Below are 23,719 nucleotides of genomic sequence, written 5' to 3'. Positions count from 1 at the left end.
GGGAGTTCACAGTGTGAAACACAAATAAATAAACAGTAATGTTAAAAAAAAAAAAGGCTTTGGGGTCAGCCCCAGTGGCCTAGTGGTTAAGTTCAGTATGCTCCACTTTGGTGGCCCAGGTTCGGTTCCTTGGTGCAGACCTACACCACTCTAGTAGTGGCCATTCTGTGCTGGTGGCCCACATACTAAAATGTGGAGGAACTCTGGCACGGATGTTAGCTCAGGGTGAATGTTCCTAAACAACAACAACAACAAAAGGCTTTGTACAAGAGAAAAAATGGAATATAGAAACATCACATTCTGCTTGGCTAATCTTTTCCAGGGTTATGATGATTGGGAAGATGCCATTTGAGTAACCCAGTTTGGATTCATCCTCAAAGCTGGGAGAAAAGTGACTACCTGCTCAGTTGGCAGCCCCATCCTGATGATATGACTTCTCATTGATGAATTTAGACATATTTTTTACAATGGCAAAGGAACTGGTAGATGGAAGAACTATGACTATTCTATAGAGCAACTCAGTTCAACAGAAATATAATATGAGCCACAAATAAAAGCCACATATATCATTTTAAAATTTCTAGTTGCCTGATCCAAAGTGTAATGAATTTTAATGATGCATTTTATTTAACAATATGTTCAAAATATTGTCATTTCAACATTTAATTACTGTAACATTATTAATGAGGTTTATACATTCTTTTTTCCCTACTAAGTCTTTAAAATTTCATATGTATTTCCACTTAAGCATGACCCATTTTGGACTAGTGATATGATATTTCAGTTGCTCAATGGCTCATGGCTACTTTGTTATACCGTCTGTCTATAGACCTTTTCGTCTCTTTACTCTGCCCATCCTCTGAGATTTTTATCTTAGAGAATAAAAAGATATATAGAGATTTCAACATAGTTGGAATACAGATTTTCTAGCTTGCTTTTATTACTGCAGCCGTTAATTTTGGGGCCTTTTCTGTGTGCTATGTTAAATAGCTGGTCAATATCTCCAATGTTATAAGGTGGTAGACATTTTTATGCAGAAGAGAATGGAGCTATAACTGAATAAAATAAGCTAAATTTCTTACAGTCACTTATCCTTGCTAAATCACTGTAAAATTATTAATTATTTTAAGAATTAACCAAAAATTTTTTCTTTATTTCTTTGGTACTATGACAATGAGAGTATGAAGGTCAGGCTGAAGTGTTCCAAGATTTTCTGAAATTGTAAAGAGCAATGTAACAGAGAAGAAACTGCATTTCTCCTGGTTCCTCATTGAATTGCATAGTCTCTAAACACTGCCAACTTACTGACTATATATATTCTTAAATCCAAAAGGCAAAAGGTAAGCATTCACCTGCTTGACCTGCTTGTCAAAAACACTGAACAATTTTTCCAGATGCTGACAGTTTATATGTTTGTTGTTTTTTTTTTCTGTTCTGTCCTTACAGGCTTCTTTCTCAGGCGTCTCTCTGTGCCTTTTCAGAACATTCGTTCAGGTGATGCCTGAATTTACAAACTCATTAACGTATGATAAGATTTAATTTAGTTCATCTGGAACTGAGAGTCCTGAAATCTGGAAAGGTAGATTGTAGGTGTCATAATAGAATATAAATAAAATACAACATTTAAAAATCATCTATTTTTGATATTCAATTACAGGGTTTTTGGTAATTATGATCCTTAACATAAGTATGAAAAGACTAATAATGAAATATTCTCCAAAGCTAAATGCACTGATATTCTTATAGGATTCAAATGAAAAATGTATTCTTCTATGTATATATTTTACCAGAAAATTTAAGAAGTTAATTACATTATTCTTGACTTCAGTAACTTATTTTTAAGTCTTTCTAACTGAATATTTGATTGATAGCAACAAAAAAATTTTCATACTTCTATACTGTTCCCCTGCCTTTGTCTCAGGCCAACTGATAACGAAGCATCAGGCTTTCCTTGTTTGCAACTTTCTCCTTGTTAATCCAACTTGAGGACACTTCTATGTTCACTCAATAAACAGGCTGAAAACGTGGTCATCAAATATACAAAGCAGGATGCATCATAAAATCTTTAAATTTTCGTTTTGCTGATTTACTTGGGAAATATTCAAATCTTTCAAAGGATTTAAACATTCCTGAATATACTTACTTGTTTGCATTATATTGGTGCACCTTACTTGAGACAATAACTTGAGAAAAAAAGATATGCCAAATTACTCTAGATTTCCTAATTTTTTGGCATAAAATATAAATGCTAAAGATTTTTATTCTAAGATAATTTTATTTTTTGAGTCATTATTTTAAATTTAGGCTTTGACTGAGTTTACTAACTGGATATTTTTATGATTAGATTATAAATTTGTTTAAACATGTCTATGAGTGGCATTTTTCTTTTCCTGAGACTAGAGATTTTTAACTTAAATCTATAATCTATGCTGCTTGATTCTACCCCTCTTTTAAATGATCATAGATTACTTTTCTTTTAATATATTACTGTTTTAATTTCTTATGGTAATGGAATCCACAAGTATTTACAATGTCAGTATTTGTTCCTCCTTGTTTTACTTGTTACAGCATGCTATAAAAACTATGTGCAGACTTTGAAAATTTCATTAAACATTTTAGTAGTTACTCCTCACAAAATTTTTACAAGTAAGGAAAGTATCACTATTTATAGCTAAAAAAAGTAGCAATGGGATAAAGGATCATCTCTAGGAATTCCAAATGATCTATTCAAACATCAGGGGCTGTTGCAAATTGCAAAGGACCATATTGAAGCACCAGAGATCCAGTGTCTCCTTTACCTAGTTGTACAGAAAGACTCAGGCATTTGAAATGGATTTTCTTGGCATCAGTTTTTATCTAGTTATTATAAGCCTATTCACTAAGTAGCTAGAAGAGAAAACACAAAAATTTAGACATGGGATGAAAATAATAAAAGTAGGACTTAATATTAACAGTCTAAGAAAGAGCCAACATAGGTTCTCAGGATGTTTATTAGGACAAAATCATGATAAATAATTTAGATCAAATGAGAACATTTTAATAGAAAGGTAAACTTAGTTATAGAGAGTAGACGAAATTATATAAAATAGTATTTGTTGAAAAATTTTTTATTTTGAGATGAGTATAGATTCACTGTAAGTTGCAAAAAACAAACAAACAACAACAACAAAGTATAGGGAAATTCTATGCATGCTGCATCCAGGTTTCCCTAATGATAATACCTTCAATAACCACAGTACAACATCAAAACTGGGAGATTGACGCTGGTGTACATTCCACGGAACTTATTACATATACTCATTTGTGTTTGCGTGTGGCAGAGGGGTTGTGTAGTGCTATCCATTTTTATCACATGTATAGATTCATGTAACTAAAACCACCCTCAAGGTGTAAAACTCTTCCACCATCACAATGTCCATCAGGCTAAACCTTTATAGCTACATAGCATAGCTATACGTATATAGCTATGCTATGTAGCTATAAAGGTGGAATGTCCCTTTTATCATTATATACTGCCCCTGTTTTTCTCTCATTGTCTTTTTTATCATGCAGCCTACTTTGTCTGATATAAGTATGGAAATACTTGCTTTCTTTTGTTTGCCATTAGCTTGGAGTATCATCTTCCACCCCTTCACTCTAAGCCTGTGTTTGTCATTAGAGCTGAGATGTATTGCCTGGAGGCAGCAAATTGTTGGGTCTTGTTTTCTAATTCATCCAGCTACTCTGTAACTTTTGATTGAGACATTCAACCCATATACATTTAGAGTGACTATTGATATATGAGGGCTTAATGCTGCCATTTTATTGCTTCTTTTCCAGTTGTTTTTGTATTTCCCTTGTTGCTTGTCTCATGTATTTCAGTTCGGTGGCTGTCTATCATGGTTTTCTCAGTTTTCTGTTTATTTATCATTTATGTCTCTGTTCTGATTTTTTGTTTACTGGTTACTGTGAGGAAAAGACCTTGTAGATGAGATAGTCCATTCTCTGATAGCCTCTTATCCACTTAGTCTAAGTAGGTTTCATCCCATTCTCTTCCCCATCTAAGTTGTTGTTGTCACAACTATTCCATTGTGTGTTGTGAATTTGTGGTTTAAATGAAGTGATTATATTTATTTTTGATGTTTTCCTTCCGTTTATCTTGAGTCATAATTACGTCTTTGCTAATCTGTTTTGATAGAGAGTTAAAATTTTCTGCCTATTTATCTCTTTGCTCAAGGCTTTGTAAACCCTTTCTTCTATTTATTTTTAGGTATGAGGGGCTTCTTGATCAAATCCTGTAGAGGGGGTACTTGTGGAGATGAACTCCCTCAACTTTTGTTTATCTCAGAGTGGTTTTATTTCTCCATCATATCTGAAGGATGTTTTCACTGGGTATAGTATTCTTGGCTGAAAGTTTTGTCTTTCAGAATTGTGAGTATATCATTTCACTCTCTCCTAACCTGTAAGGTTTCTATCCACTGAAAGCCTGATAGGGCTTCCTTTGTAGGTTGTTTTTTCTGCCTTGCTGCCCTTAATGTTTTTTATTTGTCATTGACTTTTGCTAGCTTTACTAATATATGCCTTGGAGAAGGTCTTTTTACATTGATGTTATTAGGAGTTTTACTGGCTTTATTTACATGTAGTTCCAGCTCATTCTCCAGGTTTGGGAAGTTCTCTGCTATTATTTCTTTGAACAAGCTCTCTGCTCCTTTCTCTCTCTCTTCTCCTTCTGCAATACCTATAATCCTTATGTTGCATTTCCTAATTGAATCAGATATTTCTCATTTCTTTTTAGTTTTAATTCTCTCTCCTCCTCCATCAGAAGCATTTCTGTATTCTTATCCTCTATATTGCTAATTCTATCCTCCATAATATGAGCTCCGTTATTTAAGGAGTCTGTGTTCTTCTTTAACTCATCCATTGTCTTTTTCATCTCCAACATTTCTCATTGGTTGTTCTTTATTGTTTCTATCTCTTTCATGAAGAATTCCCTCTGTTCATTAATTTTGTTCCTGATTTCATTGAACTATCTTTCTGAATTCTCTTGTAACTCATTGACTTTTTTTTTTTTTGAGGAAGATTAGCCCTGAGCTAACTGCTGCCAGCCCTCCTCTTTTTGCTGAGGAAGACTGGGCCTGAGCTAACATCCATGCCCATCTTCCTCTACTTTATATGTGGGATGCATACCATAGCATGGCATTCCAAGTGGTGCCATGTCCGCACCCGGGATCTGAACCGGCGAACCCCAGGCTGCTGAAGCAGAACATGCACACTTAACTGCTGCACCACTGGGCAGGCCCCCATCATTGACATTTTTTATGATGGCTGTTTTTTATTCTCTGTCATTTAAAATTGCTCATTGAAGTATTTTTTGTGATTACTACTTTAAAATTCTTGTCTGGCAACTCCAACATCCCAGTAATCTTAATGTTGATGTCTCTTGATTGTATTTTCTAATATGACTTGTTATTGTCCTGGTTATTGGTATGAAGAGTGATTTTTTTATTGTACTATGGATATTTTGGGTATTATGTTGTGAGACTCTGGATCCTATCGAATCTTTTTTAGCAGGTAGTTACCCTGTTTAGGGTACATTGGTTTTAGAAGAAGATGGAGGTTCAGGCTCCCCATTGGTTCCTGCTGACACCAGGATGGGGTTGGAGGAGACCAGAGTGCTGAGTAACCTTGCTTCACACATCCTCATTAAGTCTTGTTGCTGCTGGATCGGAGTAGAGGCTCAGCTTCTCACTAGGTTCTGCTTGCACCAGGACAGGGTAAGTGGAATGATGATTATCCCACTTCCTACCATCTAGACCAGTCTCACTGCTGCTGAGTGTTTTTTGTGGCTCAGCTTCTTGTTGGACCCCGTGAAAACACTGGCAGGTGACTTAGAGAATTGCCTGCTTCTGCTGGGCAGAAGATTGAAGACTAACTCTCTGTTTAGGTACAGTGACATTATCCTAGCAGTGGAATTTGAGCATTATCTCTTTATGCCAAGTGTGGGATGGAAGATCAACTCCTGTGGAGCAAATTCTGAAATTGTCCCCCAAGATTTTCCTTCTTAATTCCCATGACTATAAGTATACAGACATCTTGCCCATGGTTGTGTTATGTTACATAGCAAAATGAATTTTGCAGATGTAATTAAGGTTGCTAATCAGTTAACACTGACTTACTCAAAAGGGAAATTATCTCGGTGGATCTAATATAATTACATGAAGCCTCTAAAAGCAGAGCTATTTCTCTAGTTAGTAACAGAATGAAAAGTAAGAGATATTCGAAACAAAAAAGAGAATTCCGTACATCTTTGAAAGCTTTAAAGATGGAAGGGGCCATGTGCAAGAACCATGGAGCAGCCTCTAGAAGCTGAAAGTGACTCCTAACCAGTGGCCAGCAATGGTTACAGGTAGGATGGGGGAGGTTGATTATATGAGTAAGAGCCTCAGAGATTTTTCTGAGCAAGCATGTTAAGCTACCTGATTATATCCCTTAAGTGGCAACTCTATGCCACTACCAAGCCATCTGTTGTACAGCATCTTGCAAAATATGAATTTCAATATGTTGATCTTAATTACCTAAGGATGACCCAGGTTAGAAGTTAGATTAGACTAATCCCAAATTCCTGAGTTATCCTAATTCTTAGTGGAATTTTAAAAATAATAATCATGATATATTTGCTCTGAGTGCTGTGATAGTGGAAGTTGAATGAGAAAAATCATAGATGAGGATGATCTGTGGAGATAGATCTGGTCTTACACTCAGTATAGAGAATATGGCTTTGAATAATTTGGTTTGTTTATTCAGTGAATCTCTATTTTTTAATATGAATTGTCATTTCAAAGCTTTATTATTGTATACATTTTGTGGATATGTTCCTTTGTTACTACAAAGACTCAATAACAGAGCTGAGTTGCAAATGCAAAAGAAAGCCTTAATGGATTAAGAGCTCATAGGTCCAGAGAAGGAGGGACAGCCTCTTGCTAAAGGATTCTTGAAGAAGTTTCATTGCAAAGTTGTTTTGTGGAAATACAAGGAATGCCCACAGGAACAGTTAGGATTTCAGTACTTCTTATCCAAAGTTTAAAAATCTATTATAGCACAAAAATGAAATACAGACTCTAGTGGGAGAAGCAATAATTTCCTGAATGTTAAAGGAAAACACTTAACGATTATGTAAAACAAGAAGTAAACTTTGTTTACAACTGCAGGAATATTGTTCTCAAATTCAGTATTGAAACCAATCAAGACTGAAAAGCTAAGGTGTTATTTATGAGCTATTCCCTCATGGTTCCATTTTGCTCAAATCACATCTGGAGCCTGAGTTGTGCTCTGTGATAGAAGGTAACATTTGTTGACTGTATTGGGTGGCATTTGCAATATGCCCTTATTGAAATCCCAAATCATATTTACAAAGAAAGGTTCAATCAAAAAAATTTTCAACCCATTCATTGATACATATGATATAATCTTCATTACTTTCCTTGTTTCCTAACATACAAGTTTCTTCCGAAACTACTATCATGAAAAGAAGAAGAAAATAATTTTTACACAGCAAGAACACAAGATTTCAAGGTAATTTTTACATTGGTAAATATATATTGTTGGCTAGATTTGCTACAAGCATTTCCTAAAACGAATTGAAGACAATTTTCAGATACTAGATGAAAAATCATATGTAAGAATAGAGATCCCATATTTATGTTACTGAAAAAGCTTTATTTCCTCTATAGATATATTACAAACAAAAAAAGTAAACCTAAAAGTGAGGCTGAAAAATAATGTTTCCTGAACACCTACAAAATTTATTCTAAGTCTGTCATTCCCTTTCCAACATTAGATGTTTATGTGCTGTCACCAAAACTATTTATACACAAGTGAAGGCTTTCAAAGTAGAGAAAGATACAGGGTGGGAAAGAAAAGTATGTATTGAATACAAATGATGTACAACTGTATAATTTTCAAAATAGGTTCAATGTTTTTTACCTAAAATTGTTTAAACTTTGCTATAACTGCAAAGTAAAAAAGAATTGTATATGGGGCCGGCTCCATGGCTGAGTGGTTAAGGTCACGCGCTCCACTGTGGCAGCCCAGGGTTCGGATCCTGGGTGCGGACATGGCACTGCTCATCAGGCCACGTTGAGGCGGTGTCCCACATCCCACAACTAGAAGGACCTGCAACTAAGATATACAACTGTGTACAGGGGGGCTTTGGGGAGATAAAGCAGAAACAAACAAACAAACAAAAAAAGATTGGCAACAGTTGTTAGCCCAGGTACCAATCTTTAAAAGAAACAAAAAAAGAATTGCATAATCATGCTATATTTTAAACTATCTTAAAATAAAGAATATGAATATAAGATATATACATTTAATACATGACAAGTTAGGGAAATTAAATTAACGTCCTATTCAATATTTATTGTTAGCTGGCTAACCACTGGAAAAATAAAATAAAACTGGATTTCTCTGTCCCTACACCAAAAATAATCCTGGCTGAATCAAAATTTAAAAAGAAAAGACAGCTTCTAAATAAATTATGAGTGAAATTTCATTGTGGAAAAATGAAACACATTCCAAAAGACATGGAGGCTTATACTGAAATAAAATTATCACAAAATATTCTGGAAGATAAATTCAAAATCTAGTGCTATAATTAAATGGATAATATACAAATTCTTTTAGTTATGAAAGGAACATTAATAAATCAATCAGTAAAAAGGAACATCCTGAATAAAATGAGAACTAAAACATAAGATGAATTATAAAACAATTGATCAGCCTCACTAATAACGAAGTTAAAAATAGACTTTAAGGGGCTGGCCCAGTGGCGCAGTGGTTAAGTTCACACGTTCTGCTTCTCAGCAGCCCAGGGTTTGCCGTCCTGGATCCCAGGTGCGGACATGGCACCACTTGGCAAACGCCGCGCTGTGGTAGGCGTCCCACATATAAAGTAGAGGAAGATGGGCACGGATGTTAGCTCAGGGCCAGTGTTCCTCAGCAAAAAAGAGGAGGACTAGCAGTAGCTAGCTCAGGGCTAGTCTTCCTCAAAAAAACAAAAAATAGACTTTAAAAAGTACATGTGTATGATTTTATATGTAGAAAACTGTAAAGAATCCACTAAAAATCTTTTAGAAATAATAAATGAATATCGTCAAGTTGCAGAATACAAAATCAACATACAAAAATCAGTTGCGTTCCTATGCACTAACAATGAAGTAGCAGAAAGAGAAATTAAGAATACAATCCCATTTACAACTGCAACAAAAGGAATAAAATACCTAGGAATAAACTTAACCAAAGAGATGAAAGATCTCTTCTCTGAAAACTATAAAATATTGTTGAAAGAAATTGAAGAATACACAAAGAAATGGAAAGATATTCCTTGCTCTTGGACTGGAAGAGTTAACATAGTTAAAATGTCTATACTTCCTAAAGCAATCTATAGATTCAATGCAATCCCTATCAAAGTTCCAACAACATTTTTCACAGAAATAGAACAAAGAATCCTAAAATTCATATAGGGCAACAAATGACCCAAATAGCCGAAGGAATCCTGAGAAAAAAAGAACAAAGCTGGAGGTATCACACTCCCTGATTTCAAAATATACTACAAAGCTATAGAAACAAAAACAGTATGGTACTAGTACAAAAACAGACACACAGATCACTGTGGAACAGAAGTGAAAGCCCGAAATAAACCCACACATATGTGGACAACTAATTTTTGATAAGGAAGCCAAGAACATACAATGGAGAAAGCAAAATCTCTTCAATAAATCGTACTGGCAAAACTAGACAGCCACAACAAAAGAATGAAAGTAGATCACTACCTTACACCTTACAAAAAAATCAACTCAAAATGAATTAGACTTGAATGTAATATCTGGAACCATAAAACTTCTAGAAGAAAACATAGGCAGTATGCTCTTCAACTTCGGTCTTAGCAGCATTTTTTCAAATACATGTCTGACCAGGCAAGGGAAACAACAGAAAAAATAAATAAATGGTATTACTTCAAACCGAAAATCTTCTGCACAGCAAAGGAAACCATCAACAAAATTAAAAGACAACCTAAAAATTGGGAGAAGATATTTGCAGACCATGTATCAGATTAGGGGTTAATATCCAAAATATACAAAGAACACATACATTTCAACATCAAAAGAACTAACAACCCAGTTGAAAAATGGGCAAAAGATCTGAACAGATTTATCCAAAGAAGATATACAGATGACCAACAGGCACATGAAAAGATGTTCAAGATGAGTAACTATCAGGGAAAAGCAAATAAAAACTACAATGAGATATCACCTCACTCTGGTCATAATGGCTATAATTAACAAGACAGGAAACAATAAGTGTTGGAGAGGATGTGGAGAGAAGGGAACCCTTGTACACTGCTAGTGGGAGTGCAAACTGGTGCAGCCACTATGGAAAGCAGTGTGGAGTATCCTCAGAAAATTAAGAATATATCTACCATATGATCCAGCTATCCCACTGCTGGGTATTTAACCAAAGAACTTGAAAACACAAATGCATAAAGATTCATTCACCCTTATGTTCACCACGGCATTATTCACAATAGCCAGCACTTGGAACCAACCTATGTGCCCATCAAGGGACTCATGGATAAAGAAGATATGGTGTATATACACAATGGAATACTACTCAGCCATAAGAAATGACGAAATCTGGCCATTTGTGACAACAAGGATGGAACTTGAGGGTATTATGTTAAGTGAAGTAAGTCAGGAGAAGGTCAAATACCATATGATCTCACTCAAAAGTAGAAGACAAAAACAATGACAAACAAACACATAGCAACAGATATTCAACCAGTGGTTACTAGAGGGAAAAGGGGGAGGGAGGAGTGTGAGAGGGGTGATTTGGCACATGTGTGTGGTGATGGATTGTAATTAGTCTTTGGGTAGTGAACATGATGTAATCTACACAGAAATTGAAATATGTAATGATGTACACATGAAATTTATATAACGTTATAAACCAGTTACTGCAATAAAAAAAATAAAAAACAAAGTAAAAAAAAGTTTATGGGTATCTATCTATATTTCTCTATACCATTTTATGTTCACATTCGTATAAGATCGGCGAAGATAGTTAAGATTATTGTTGGCATGGCGAAAAAAGGCTCTTTCATATGCTGTTGATGGAATGTGAACTGAATTGCTATATCATTTTGGAGGACCATTTATTAATAACAAAACATTTGTAAGTGTTTTTTGCCACACTCTCATTCTTAGAAATTAATATCACAAACATATTCACACTAATGGGACAACATGGGCATCTATATAAAAGGTTTTCAGTTGATCATATCATTGTGCTGTTCTTTAGCAGATTAAGTGAAATAGGACCCACCCATATGACTGTATCTGTGGCAACAACAAAAAAATTAGAAAAGATGTTTAGAATTTAGTGTGAAACAAACAAAAAGTTTTAAAATACTAAATGTAATATGATTTTGTTTATTAAAATATACTATAATAATATATAACTTATTATCATGCAAACATATAAAACACATATTGAAATGAATTAATCAAGTTTAGTCATTTATTTCACAAATATTTTTTGAACCTAGTCGCTACCAATCGTGTGACTCTCTTTTTCATTGTCATTATCAGGCAATCACATTATTATTAATTATTTTGTAAGAATTTGTATGCAAATAGTTGGTACACATATATCCACATTGTAAAAGAAACTGAAAACAATAAAATGAACACTCATCAATCCACAATGCAACTTAACTGGAACTTTGCCAACAGCATTGCATCATCTTCCGTGCTTCTCCATATTACCATCTGAAGCCTCCTTTTATCTTAATTATTATCCCGAAATTTGTGTATTGTTCCCTTGCTTTTAAGTTTAATATTTATTGAAGTATAACAATCATACAGAAAACAATAGAGTAAGTGATTATTTTGATAAACTTTCACAAAAGAAAACAAAATAAAGCATAACAAAAACAGAAAACAACTCCCAGATGAAGAAATAGAACTTTAACGCATAAGAAGCTCCTCATTCCCCCTGTAAGTAAATACTTTCCCTGAAAGTTAACCACTATTCTGTCTTCTTACACAGTGTATTTACCTTTGACTGGTTTTGAACTTGATATAAATAGAATCACTTTATATATAGTGATGTGTTTCTTTTGTGCAATACTATATTGCGATGTTCATCTATGTTGTTCAATGACGCACTAGTTCATTTATTCTCATTGCTTGATAGTATTCATGATATGAAGATACAGCAATTTGTTTACTTATTACACTTTAGTTATTACATATAATTAGTATTAATACTTATGTACATAGATATATGTATATAAACGTATACTTATATATAAACACATATAAATATGCATTTTTGGGGTAGACATCTGGAATAGAATTACTGGGTCAAAAAACATAACTTGTTCCAGCTTTTTCAGATAGTATTAAATAATTATCCAAAGTGACTATATCAATTTACATTTCCACTATCATTGTGGGAGTTCCAGATAATTCATATACTCACAAACACTTGATATTGTCTTCACTGCAATAGATTAGGTTATTAACAAAAAATATTTTCCCCACTTCAATGAGTAGAACAGAACTCCCTGCCATTAGATTCTAGGCCTGGCCATGGGAATTACTTTGGTCAATGAAATGTTAGCTTCACAAGGTAAGTAGAGTAGTAAATATTTGCCTTGTTGTCTTGTTCTCGAGAACTTCAGTAGTGTCCATAAGAAGTATATATCCAAGTAAGCCATGTGATCCCAGGAGAAGGGTGAAAGACATGTGGAACAGAGCAGAACTATCCAGTGAAGCCTATCCTAGACTAGCTGACCTCCAGCTAATCTGAAACCTGGTGAGCTAAATGAATACTTACTGTTGTATAACACTGCAGTGAGGGGCTACTTCTTACATAGCATTATTATGACCATAGATAACTAATACGTTAATCATTCTTTGGATGGAAAGTGGTATCATATTTTGTGTGTGCAGTTGCATGTTGTTTGATTTGCATTTCCTTGATAACTAATAAAGTTGAACACATTTTCCTATGCTTATTAGCCATTTGGATATCCTGTTGTATTAAGTGCCCATCCGTGTCTTTTCCTCATTTTTCTACTGAGCTGTCTATAATTTGTAGGATAATTTTGTGTAATAATAGTGTATAGACATATACACAAATAATATATATGTATGCTATATACTATACTTGTGAATGTTATATATATACATATACATATATGTGTGTGTATGGTATAGATAGGTAGGTAGATATAGATAGATAGTTGATAGGTATAGATTTATTCATATTCTGGAAATGAATCATTTATCATATATTTGTATTTCATATATTTTCCCACTCTGTGGATTACCTTTTCACTTACTTATTGCTATTTTTGATAGACATCTGTTAGCTATAATGTAGTCTAATTTATTATTTTTTCTCATTTACAGTTAGTACTTTTTGCGTCTTGTATTTCAAATATTTTCATATCCTATGAATATGAAGATAACGTATATTTTAAAAATTTTATTGTTTACAGTATTTAAATCTATGATGCATGTGTAATTATTTTTTTATGTATTCTCTGAGTTAAGGTAACAAGCTTCACTTTTTTCCATGTGGATTTTCATATTGACTAGCCTGTGCATTTTTCCATATTGGAAGCCCACCCTTTCATCACTGCATTCCTACGTCACTCTTAAAAAAAATCAGTTTATATAGAGTTACTAATCTGATATGGCTGCATAAAATCACTGTAGCCTCTTCTGTTCTGGACAAAATACAAAAAGTAACTATCTGAGATCATAGAATTATGTTTGCTTATGATAAAGTAAACAAATATAATCAGATCATAGAGGAAAGAAAACATTTGGAGCAGCTAAATGCATTAGGGGGATACAGGTGAAAGAAAGGTATTCTGAGATGATTGAAAAGTAAGAGCATTTGTCACCAGCAGAACTACTCTACAAGAGATGTTAAAGAAAGTTCTTCAGGCTGAATGAAAAGAATACCACAGGGAATTTTGGATCTTTAAGAATGAAGAAAGACCAGGAATGATCTATATCTAGTTAAATACAATAGACTGTTCTTTGTTTTAATTTCTTTAAGATACAAATACATGTTGACAGCAAAAAGTATAACGCTGTCCAGTGGGACTTTGAACACATGTAGATGTAACAGATTTAACAACTCAAAGATAAAGCTTAGTGGGGATACAAAAAGACCTATATGGTGGCAAACCTCCTACATTTTATTGAAGTCGTGTAATATTAACTCTTTGTAGAGTGAATGTTTGAATATGCATATTTTAATTCTTAGAGTAAGAAAGATTACACGAAGACATAAAGCTCCAAAAGTCAATAGATACCTTAAAATGTAATGATCAAACAATCCAAAAGAAGGAAAAAAGGTAAAACAGAGCAACAAAAGTCAGAGGGGGCAAATAGAAAACAATAAAATATGAGACCTGTATTCAACAATATCAATAATCATACTTAATGTCAATGGTCTAAGCACTCTAATTAAGAACCAGAGATTGACAGAGATTGATTAAAATGTAAAACTGTAGTATAGTGGTCTACAAGAAAAAGATTTTAAATATAAAGTCACAGGTAGGTTGAAAGTAAATGGACAGAATGAGGTTTACCGTACAAACAGTAAGCCTGATAAGATTGGAGTGGCTATCTTAATACTAGATAAAATAGAATTCAAGACAGAATATTACAGAAATAAAGTAAGACATTTTATAATAATAAAAGGGATAATTCATCAAGATGACATAACAATTCTAAATATATATGAACATCACAATTCTAAATATATATGCACCTAATAAAAGAACTCAAAAATACATGAAACAAAAATTAAATAGACTGCAGAAAGAAATAGACAATTCAACAAACATAGAAGGAGATATTAACATCTCTCTCAACAATTGATAGACTAGCAAGACCGATAAATCATGAAAGACATAGAAGATCTTAACAGCACTATTCACTACTAGAACCATTGTAGTAGAACATTCACTACTAGATATTTATGAACACTACATTCCATACACACAATGTGTACACAGTACACATTCTATTCCATGGAAAAGAATTCAATTTAGATAGACCATATGCTGGCCTATAAAACAAGATTTAATAAATTTGAAAAGATATAATGTACACACATTTTATTTTCTGACCAACATAGAAATAAATTAGAATAAGACATGTAGACCTCTGTTCCACATATCTGGAAATTAGCAAAATACATCTACAGTCATACATTGCTTAATAAGGAGGATACATTCTGAGAAATGTGTCATTAGAAGATTTCACCTTTGTGCAAACATTATAAAATGTGCTAAAGGGGAACAAAATTTACCACCCCAAAATGTGTCTCTTTAACATGAGGATTATTTTAGGCTGCTTATTTTTAAGAAAAAAAGACTTAGGAAGTTTTTCTTGTTATCTTCCCATTAGTTGTCTAAAGAAATTCAGATTAAAAAACCTGTCTCAGAAAGCAAGCTGTCACCTTAACATAATAAGAACTAGGTGATACGTAGGGAGGAACCTAGAAAAGCCTGCTTGTTGGGCTCCCCTCTAACTTCTGTTTCTGTGTGGCCAAACACTTGTTTTCCAGACGTTTGCTCCTTTTCAGCTACCTGTAATTGCCTTCCTTCCCTATGAAGTCCCTGCCTCTCCCCATTCCCAACATCTTCTCTTGTCTGTAACTGAGGATGGTATTTAAGGTGAGGGCTTTGACTACTTTGGTGAGTTACTTGATTTTCCTGGGTTTCTCCTACATATACATGTTATTAAATTTAAGTTGATTTAATTCTTAGACCAGCCAGAAGAACCTACAAGGGTAGAGGAAAATTTCTTCCTCCCCTAAAATACTTGCACAAACCCAGATGATACAGCCTACTACACACCTAGGCTATATTATAGTAATCTTATGGGACCACTGTTGTATATTCAGTTGGTTGTTGACTGAAATGTCATTATACAGCACATGGCTATATAATTCATGGGTCAAACTATACGCTCCTGGATCACAGATGAAATCAGGAAGGAAATCAGAAAACATTTAAAACTGAATGACAACTGAAACACAATATATCAACACTTGTTTGAATCAGCTGAAGCAGCATTCAGTGAGAAACCCATAGCTTTGAATGCATATATTAAGAAAGAAAAATAATCACCCATGGTTCCAAATTAAGGTATTAGAAAAATAAAAGCAAAGTAAACCCAAAGCAAGAGGAAGAAAAGAAATAGTACATAGAAGAGCATATATCAATGTACTAAAAACAGATAGGCAAAAGAGAGAATTAGAAAAGTTAGACGATAGGTTTTGATAAAATCAACATAATTGATAAATCCCTACATAGTCTGCTTAAGGAAAAAACAGGGACCATAAATTATCAATATTAAGAGGGCTATCTGGAGCCGGCTCCGTGGCCGAGTGGTTAAGTTTGCGCGCTCCGCTGTGGCGGCCCAGGGTTCGGATCCTGGGCGCGGACATGGCACCGCTCGTCAGGCCACGTTGAGGCAGCATCCCACATCTCACAACTAGAAGGACCTGCAACTAAGATATACAACTGTGTACGGTGGGTGGGGTGTTTGGGGAGATAAAGCAGAAAAAAAAAAGAGGGCTATCATAATAGATGCTGCAGAAATTAAAATGTAATGAATGAATACTATGAACAGCTTTATGCCAACAATTTGACAACTTAGATACACATATTCTTAAAAAAAAAATTTATCAAAATTGACGCAAGATACCCCACAAAATCTTAATAGCTCTATGTCCATTGAAGGAATTAAATTTGTTATCAAAACATCTCTAAAAACAAAATTCAAGGCCCAGATGGTTTTGCTGGTGAATTTTGTAAAACATCCAAGGAAGAAATAATACAATTTAATACAAATATTTTCAAAAAATAGAAGAGGAGAAATGACTGATCAACTCTTTCTATGAGACCATTGTGACGCTGATATCAAAATCGGACAAGGAAATTGGAAAACAATGAAGAAAGAAAAAAATTACAAAAATGGACTCAATAAATCTCAAAATCGTTGGTACACAGTTTATGATTCCATTTATATAAAATTCTAAACAAATAGAAAAATTTTTACTTGAGCTAATTACTGTATTTAATATACCTTAAAGTTATAACAAATAACATAATAGAAAAGTTCGTAACAGATTATATAGCAAATGTTAAATTCCCAATAAATTATAATTATATTAATTTTCTGGGGCTGTCATAACAAAACACCATAAACTGGATGATTTAAACACATGAGTTTATCCTCTCATAGTCTGGAGGCTAGATGTCTGAAATTAAGGTGGAGGCAAGGTTGGTGCCTTCTGAGGGCTATGAGGGAATCTCTTCCACGCCTCTCCCCGGCTTCCGGTGGTTTATTGTCAATCTTCGGCATTCTTTGCCTTGTAGGTACATTACTTCAGTCTCTGCCTCCATCTTCACGTGGCGTTCTCTCTGTGGACGTAGCTGTCTCTGTGTCCAAATTTCCACTTGTTATAAGGATACCAGTCATTTTGGATTAGGGTCCATCCTAATGACTTCATTTTAACTTGATTACCTCTGTAATGACCCTTCCAAATAAACTCACAATCAAAGACAACAGGAGTTAGAACTCCAGCGTATCTTTTATGAGGGACACAGTTAAATCCATTGCAGGGAAGAATATATTGCGATAGAGAACTTATGTAAAAAATTAACAATTCTTTCTTCTACTGAAAGAATATCTATCCCTCCAAACTCTGTTAAGACAGCACATTTACGGGAGCATCTGTTCACCCAGCTCTAGCTGGGGGTTCTTGAAAAACAATCAGGCCTTAGTACTCACTGTACATAATTAATGTAGAGCAACCCCTCTTTATCGGCTTTGTTCTCCAAACAAATCGTTCTTCAACTTTCCTTCCACAAATATGTCTCAATCCTTAGCATTTGTCTGGTTTCTTGGGTGAATAACCAGGTTCAGGTTCACTTTTCTGCCTGACTTCATTGCTATCATCTAGGAAACCACTTATTTCTTTTTTGTCTTTTCCCTAAGCCCTCTGTGTTCATCCAGCAAGTCGAGTTTTAGTACCCCGAAAATGACTGGCTTTACACATTCTCTATTCAATCTCTTACAGAAAATGCCCTTACCAATATTTCTGAACACAGCAAAACAATTCTGTGCTCTCTTCCATGTGACAGCACTTAAAAATATTTGAAGAGAACTATTTTATGCTTTTCATGTACTACTTTTTCTTTTTCAATGGCCCATGTAGGCTTTGTTTGGCTTAAGTTCTTATATATCCTACAAGGATAAAGTCAAACATTACCTATGTAAAAATTCCTCAAACCTCAAACCCTGGCTGTGTTAGTCATTACTTCTACCAAGTTGTAGTTCTCTGCATGCCTTAGATTATCTATTACAATTTATTATAATTATTTGTTTAATCTTATTCTACCTGCAATGCTATGCGCCTCTTGGATACAGATACATTGTTTAAATCATCTTTTCCATTCCAGTACAAGGAATTACAATTTAAATTTATAGGCAATCAGTGAATTAAATTTGAATGAATGAATGAATGAATGAATGTGTAAGAGTCATGAACTCTGTGAGCATTATCTTCAAGCTGAATAGTTATCACTTGTCCAATAGCTTATTATATTAGGTCTACTATTTATCTGATTATACACCTGAGTGTATCCTCATTAGTTCATGCTTTGCTTAAAATGCGATAAGCAGAATTGAAAAGAAAAAAGATCTTGATTTTGGAGTATAACTTCCAATTAGAAGTTACTGCAAGTTTTTGTTCTGGGAACAAGTAGTATTAGAATAATCTGGACTTTGGTAAACTATAGTACCCGTGAAGGTTAATTTTCTGTGTCTACTTGAACAGGCTAAGGGATGCCTAGACAGCTAGTAAAACATGATTTCTGGGTGTGTCTGTGAGGGTGTTTCCAGAAGAGACTAATATTTGAATCTGTAAACTGAGTAAAAACTCACCAGAGCAGGAGGGCGTCATCTGATCCTTTGAGGGCCTGAATACAACAAAAAGTCAGAGGAGGAGGAAATTTGCTCTCTGCTTGTGGTGGGATATCCTCCTTCTCCTGCCCCCACGACACTGGTGCTCCTGGTTTCTGCCTTAGGACTCCAACTGAGACTTACACTACTGCTCCCCACCCCTCTGCTGCCATTCCCTTCTTGAGCCTTTAGACTTGCACTGGGAATTAAACACCATTGGCTTCCCCTGTTCACATGCCTTCAGACTCAGACTGAATTACACCACCAACTGCCCTGACTCTCCAGCTTGCAGACTGCAGATATGTGAACCAATTGTGTGAACCAATTTCTATAAAAAATAAATAAATAGGAGATACACGCACACACACTCACACACACAGAGACATATTTCCTGTTGGTTCTGTTTCTCTGGAGAACCTTAATACGGTGCCCAAATTTTAACTACTCAAAAAATGGTGTACTTCTTTCTGTTATAACACTCCAGGCTGGGGCAGACATACTCTGAATGTTCATTTGGGGCCCAGAGTAATAGCTGCTCTGTTATCCTCTATACATGGTATGCAGATTCTCCCCTGATATTGTCAGCCAGAAGGGAGAGACACTACAGTGGCACAAGCATGGGGGCTTTTTATTAACCAGGACTCAAAGTCACATGTGCTCTCTGCTCACAGACTGTTGGTTGGAACGCAGTCATCTGGCCAAAACTAACTACAAAGCAAGTGGAAAAATGGAACTTATCTGTGTTCCTTGAAAGAAGAGAAAATAGATTTTAGGGAAGAGACAACAGTCTCACATATATGGTAGAGACACTCTTTTCTCAGAAAGGTATATGTAAGGGAGTGAGATAATGCCCTGACTATTGAAACCAGTAAAACTTTCACTAACTTTCTGTGAGAGAGCACTATGGGAAAGGCACTGTTCTACATGAATATACATATTTACTTAGAATATATACACATGCACACAGTGTATATATACACTTCACTAAATGAAGATATATATACACACACAGATACCCTACACATACATACATACACACACATACACACACGTATATATACTTATTTAAAAATCATAACAGCACTATGAGGTATGTACATGATATACGATTGCCCCAATTTTACCGAAGAAAAAACTGCAAGCCCAGAATTTTCCCGGGTCACCTATTGATGTGAGACAGATCTAAGGCTGAACGTAGATTGTCCACTCTGGTAGCTGAACTTCGAACCATCACAATATAGCCAACCCTTGGCCATACTGGCAGCAAGAGTAATAAAAGAAATAAGACAGATTTCAAAATCAGATAGTCTCAGGCAATGGATTGAGTGTAGGAGGGTAAGGCATGGAAATTTATAAAAGATTTCGTTATCCAATGTATAAGTATATTTTGAAGTCCTAGGAAGGTCATGTGACTCTACTAGATATAAGAATTATAATTACAACTCTACGCTTTTAGAGAATTATTCATGACTGAATCAGACTGATTCACCATCTATACCTGAAAAATAGGGTGAACTCTTTACAGCAACATTTAATATGTGCCGTATTCACAGGCTGTGTTCATACAAAATTTCTCTCCAGCTATTTTATAAAAAATAAAGGAAATATTACCAGATATGCAGTAAGTGCTTGTTGATAATGCTCATCTGGCTGTTGGATTCTGTGCCTGTGGAAGAGCCAGATATGTGAAAACAGCTGCTAAGTTCTTTTGGATTGGGAAAAAAGCTCACTACATCAAAATTTATACCTCAGAAATGTTATGTTTTTGGCACTATATATATATAGATTTAATAATTATACAGTTTGTTCTTCACATGCATGTCTTTACTCCTTATAGTTTTTATTTTTTAGATGATAGTGCAATCTAGAGATTTTATTTTATCTATTTTCAATACAAATAGGCAATATTTCCAACATCGCTTAATTGAAAAGTTTATCACGACCAAGTGTTTTATTCAGTGCCTCCTCTGACCTATACCATATTTTCATATGAAATTGACTCTTGTTCATCTAGATTCTGAATTGAACACTAACTTCATGTTTTCAAAAATGTCAGTGTTTTAATAGATGCATTTAGTGTTATAATTTTCTAAGTATTTACTGAGTTATATTCAATAGCTTTGACATGTGCTAGTAGTCATTCTAATTAATATGTAACTTATATTGTGATTACTTTTTTCTCCATCAGGTATTTATAAAGGTGAGTTATTTAGAAGAAGTTCTTTAATTTCAAGATATATATGGGTTTTAAAATCTCACTGATATATATTAGAGTATTGTTTTGTCATCTTAAAATGCATGTAATTAAATAATTTATTTAAAACCTTTTGAAATATTCATGAGAAAATGGATGAAATGAAATTCTTTCTGAAATTGCTGTTAGAAGAGATTTAGTTCTTTTCATTTTATCCCCGTTGTTTCCTATCTTTCTTTTCATATTTTCATGCCCTTTTGTCTTAACTCTGTTTCAGATGTATTCACTAAAATCTCTCTCTTTGTACTAAATCTCTTTCACTACATGTCATTGAGCCTAAATTATGAACTTCTAATTTCAACAATACCCATTTTATTCTCAGAAGTTCTATCTGGCTCTTTTACCTTTTTCTTAATTATGTGACTGTTACCATTTTCATGTGGCTTTGGTTCCTTCTCTTTCTCCCTATAAGTATATTTATTAATGGACCATATGAACTCCTTGGATTGTTTTCCTGAATGCTTGAATTTAGAATTGTATATTTAATTTCCATGGATCATTCTTGGTGGAAATTCTGTGGAGCCTTGAAAGTGCTGGTGACATTCTTTTACCAAATCATGGGGACAATTTGATGGTTTAGGATCATAAACTAAAGTTCAATGGAAACATATCTCAACAAGTAAAGGTTAAAACTCAGTAAAAAATTGATGAAAAGTTGGGCAAGTTTGATATTGCACAACTCTAAGTCAGTAATTTTGGTAGTTTTAGAGTATGGGAAAGAACAGAAGAAAAGATGAAACAGGGAAGTTAGACAGGTAATCTGATACGGCAAAGCAAGGAGAGAAAGAGATACATGTTCTTGAAAAGCTTGTAACTTAGATGTGAAATCACTTCCCACTATAACCATATTGAAGGGACTTTCATGTTCTATCTTTTAGGTAGATGGATGAAGGCCATCTGCCTGATTTTAGCTGAAAAATCACATTTCCATAATATATTAACCTTCAAGTGACAAATTCTCAGGGGTAACAATTATGATTATTAAATAAGTTTAGTCCTGAACTTCAAATCAAATAATGATTTATTTTCCTTTCTTCCTATTCTTCCCTTCTCAATATGCCTCTCTTTCCTGTTTTGTTTTCTTCACCACTTCACCACTCTTCTACCATGTTCTTTCTTTTATAAATCCTTCGTCCTCCAATATGTTTTTCTATCCTCATTATCTTTACTTCATCTCAGTCAACTGCTTCATGCATTTTTCAGGGGGTTCCACATCTTGGCTCCGGTCTTTTTCTTTCCTCTCTATATCTTGTCTCCAAGCTCATACAAATATTTCAATGTTCTTTTGGCTGCTGTGACACAGCCCACCACAAAGGGATTTCTCATAGAATTTCCATCCTCTCTATATCTTGTCTCCAAGCTCATACAAATATTTCAATGTTCTTTTGGCTGCTGTGACACAGCCCACCACAAAGGGATTTCTCATAGAATTTCCATCCTCATTAAAGGACAATAGAAATAATCTTCTAAAGTTTTATAGTTTCCATTTTGGAATTCACCCATTTCATTAAAGTTAGCTGTTTTACCTTTAAAAATATTTTATGTTTAGTTCAAGTGAAAGGAAGGGATAGAGTGGTAAGATGAGGCCATTGTCATAATTCATCATTTGTAAACATACTTATGTGGTTACAAAACCTAGGAATGTGAAATCAGCACCTTGAAAAATAGAAAAAAATATTTATATATATATACTTTTTCTCCTTAGTATGTTTCTTACGTGTTATTGTCTTTTCTTGGGGGAAGAAAAGAAATTATGCTCTTTGAATGTAAAATTTTCTCTGTTTTGGATAGTAAACTTTCTTACCTTACAAGGCCCTATGAAAATTCTCTAAATTCTCCCTTCGCTTTGTTCTGTGTCTTTTCCCCAATACTAAACACACAGGAAACCATCATAAAGTTCATTTGGGTTCACTAATAGGTGAAGATGATGATGGTGGAGCACAATGAATTGTAAGACGGTCAAGCACTGTAGTCAAACACTATAGCTCTGTGTCACTTCCACCAGCCACAGCATACTGGTCAGTACTTCAAAGCTCTGGTTTCTTAGATCTCATTAGAACTCCTCAAAATGCCTTTTGGTTATTTTTTTAACCAATACCCTGATGAGAAACAAAGTGTGAAACACTACTCATCTATAATCTTACATTTGTTTTCTGTAACTATGTGTGTTCTGCTGTTTCTATAACACAGAAAGTACTAGGAATAAAATCAATGCTGACATTTGTCTGCAAACTATGTGGAATGTCTGACAAATCATGCAATTCACTTTACAAAGAATTTTGATAGGGAAATGATTACCTTCCAATCCTCTCTGATATCAAAGCTGTGAGTTGCTAGCCTTCATCTTAAGGATGGAACTCAGCTGTTTATAAAAATCTCTCTAATGAGAAATGGCTGGGCTAGTGACAAATGATCATTATCCTTC

This window comes from Equus quagga, chromosome 3 (assembly GCF_021613505.1).
Source record: "Equus quagga isolate Etosha38 chromosome 3, UCLA_HA_Equagga_1.0, whole genome shotgun sequence".
NCBI lineage: Eukaryota > Metazoa > Chordata > Mammalia > Perissodactyla > Equidae > Equus > Equus quagga.
The sequence above is the reverse complement of the archived record's forward strand: the minus strand, read 5'-3'. Positions refer to the sequence as shown.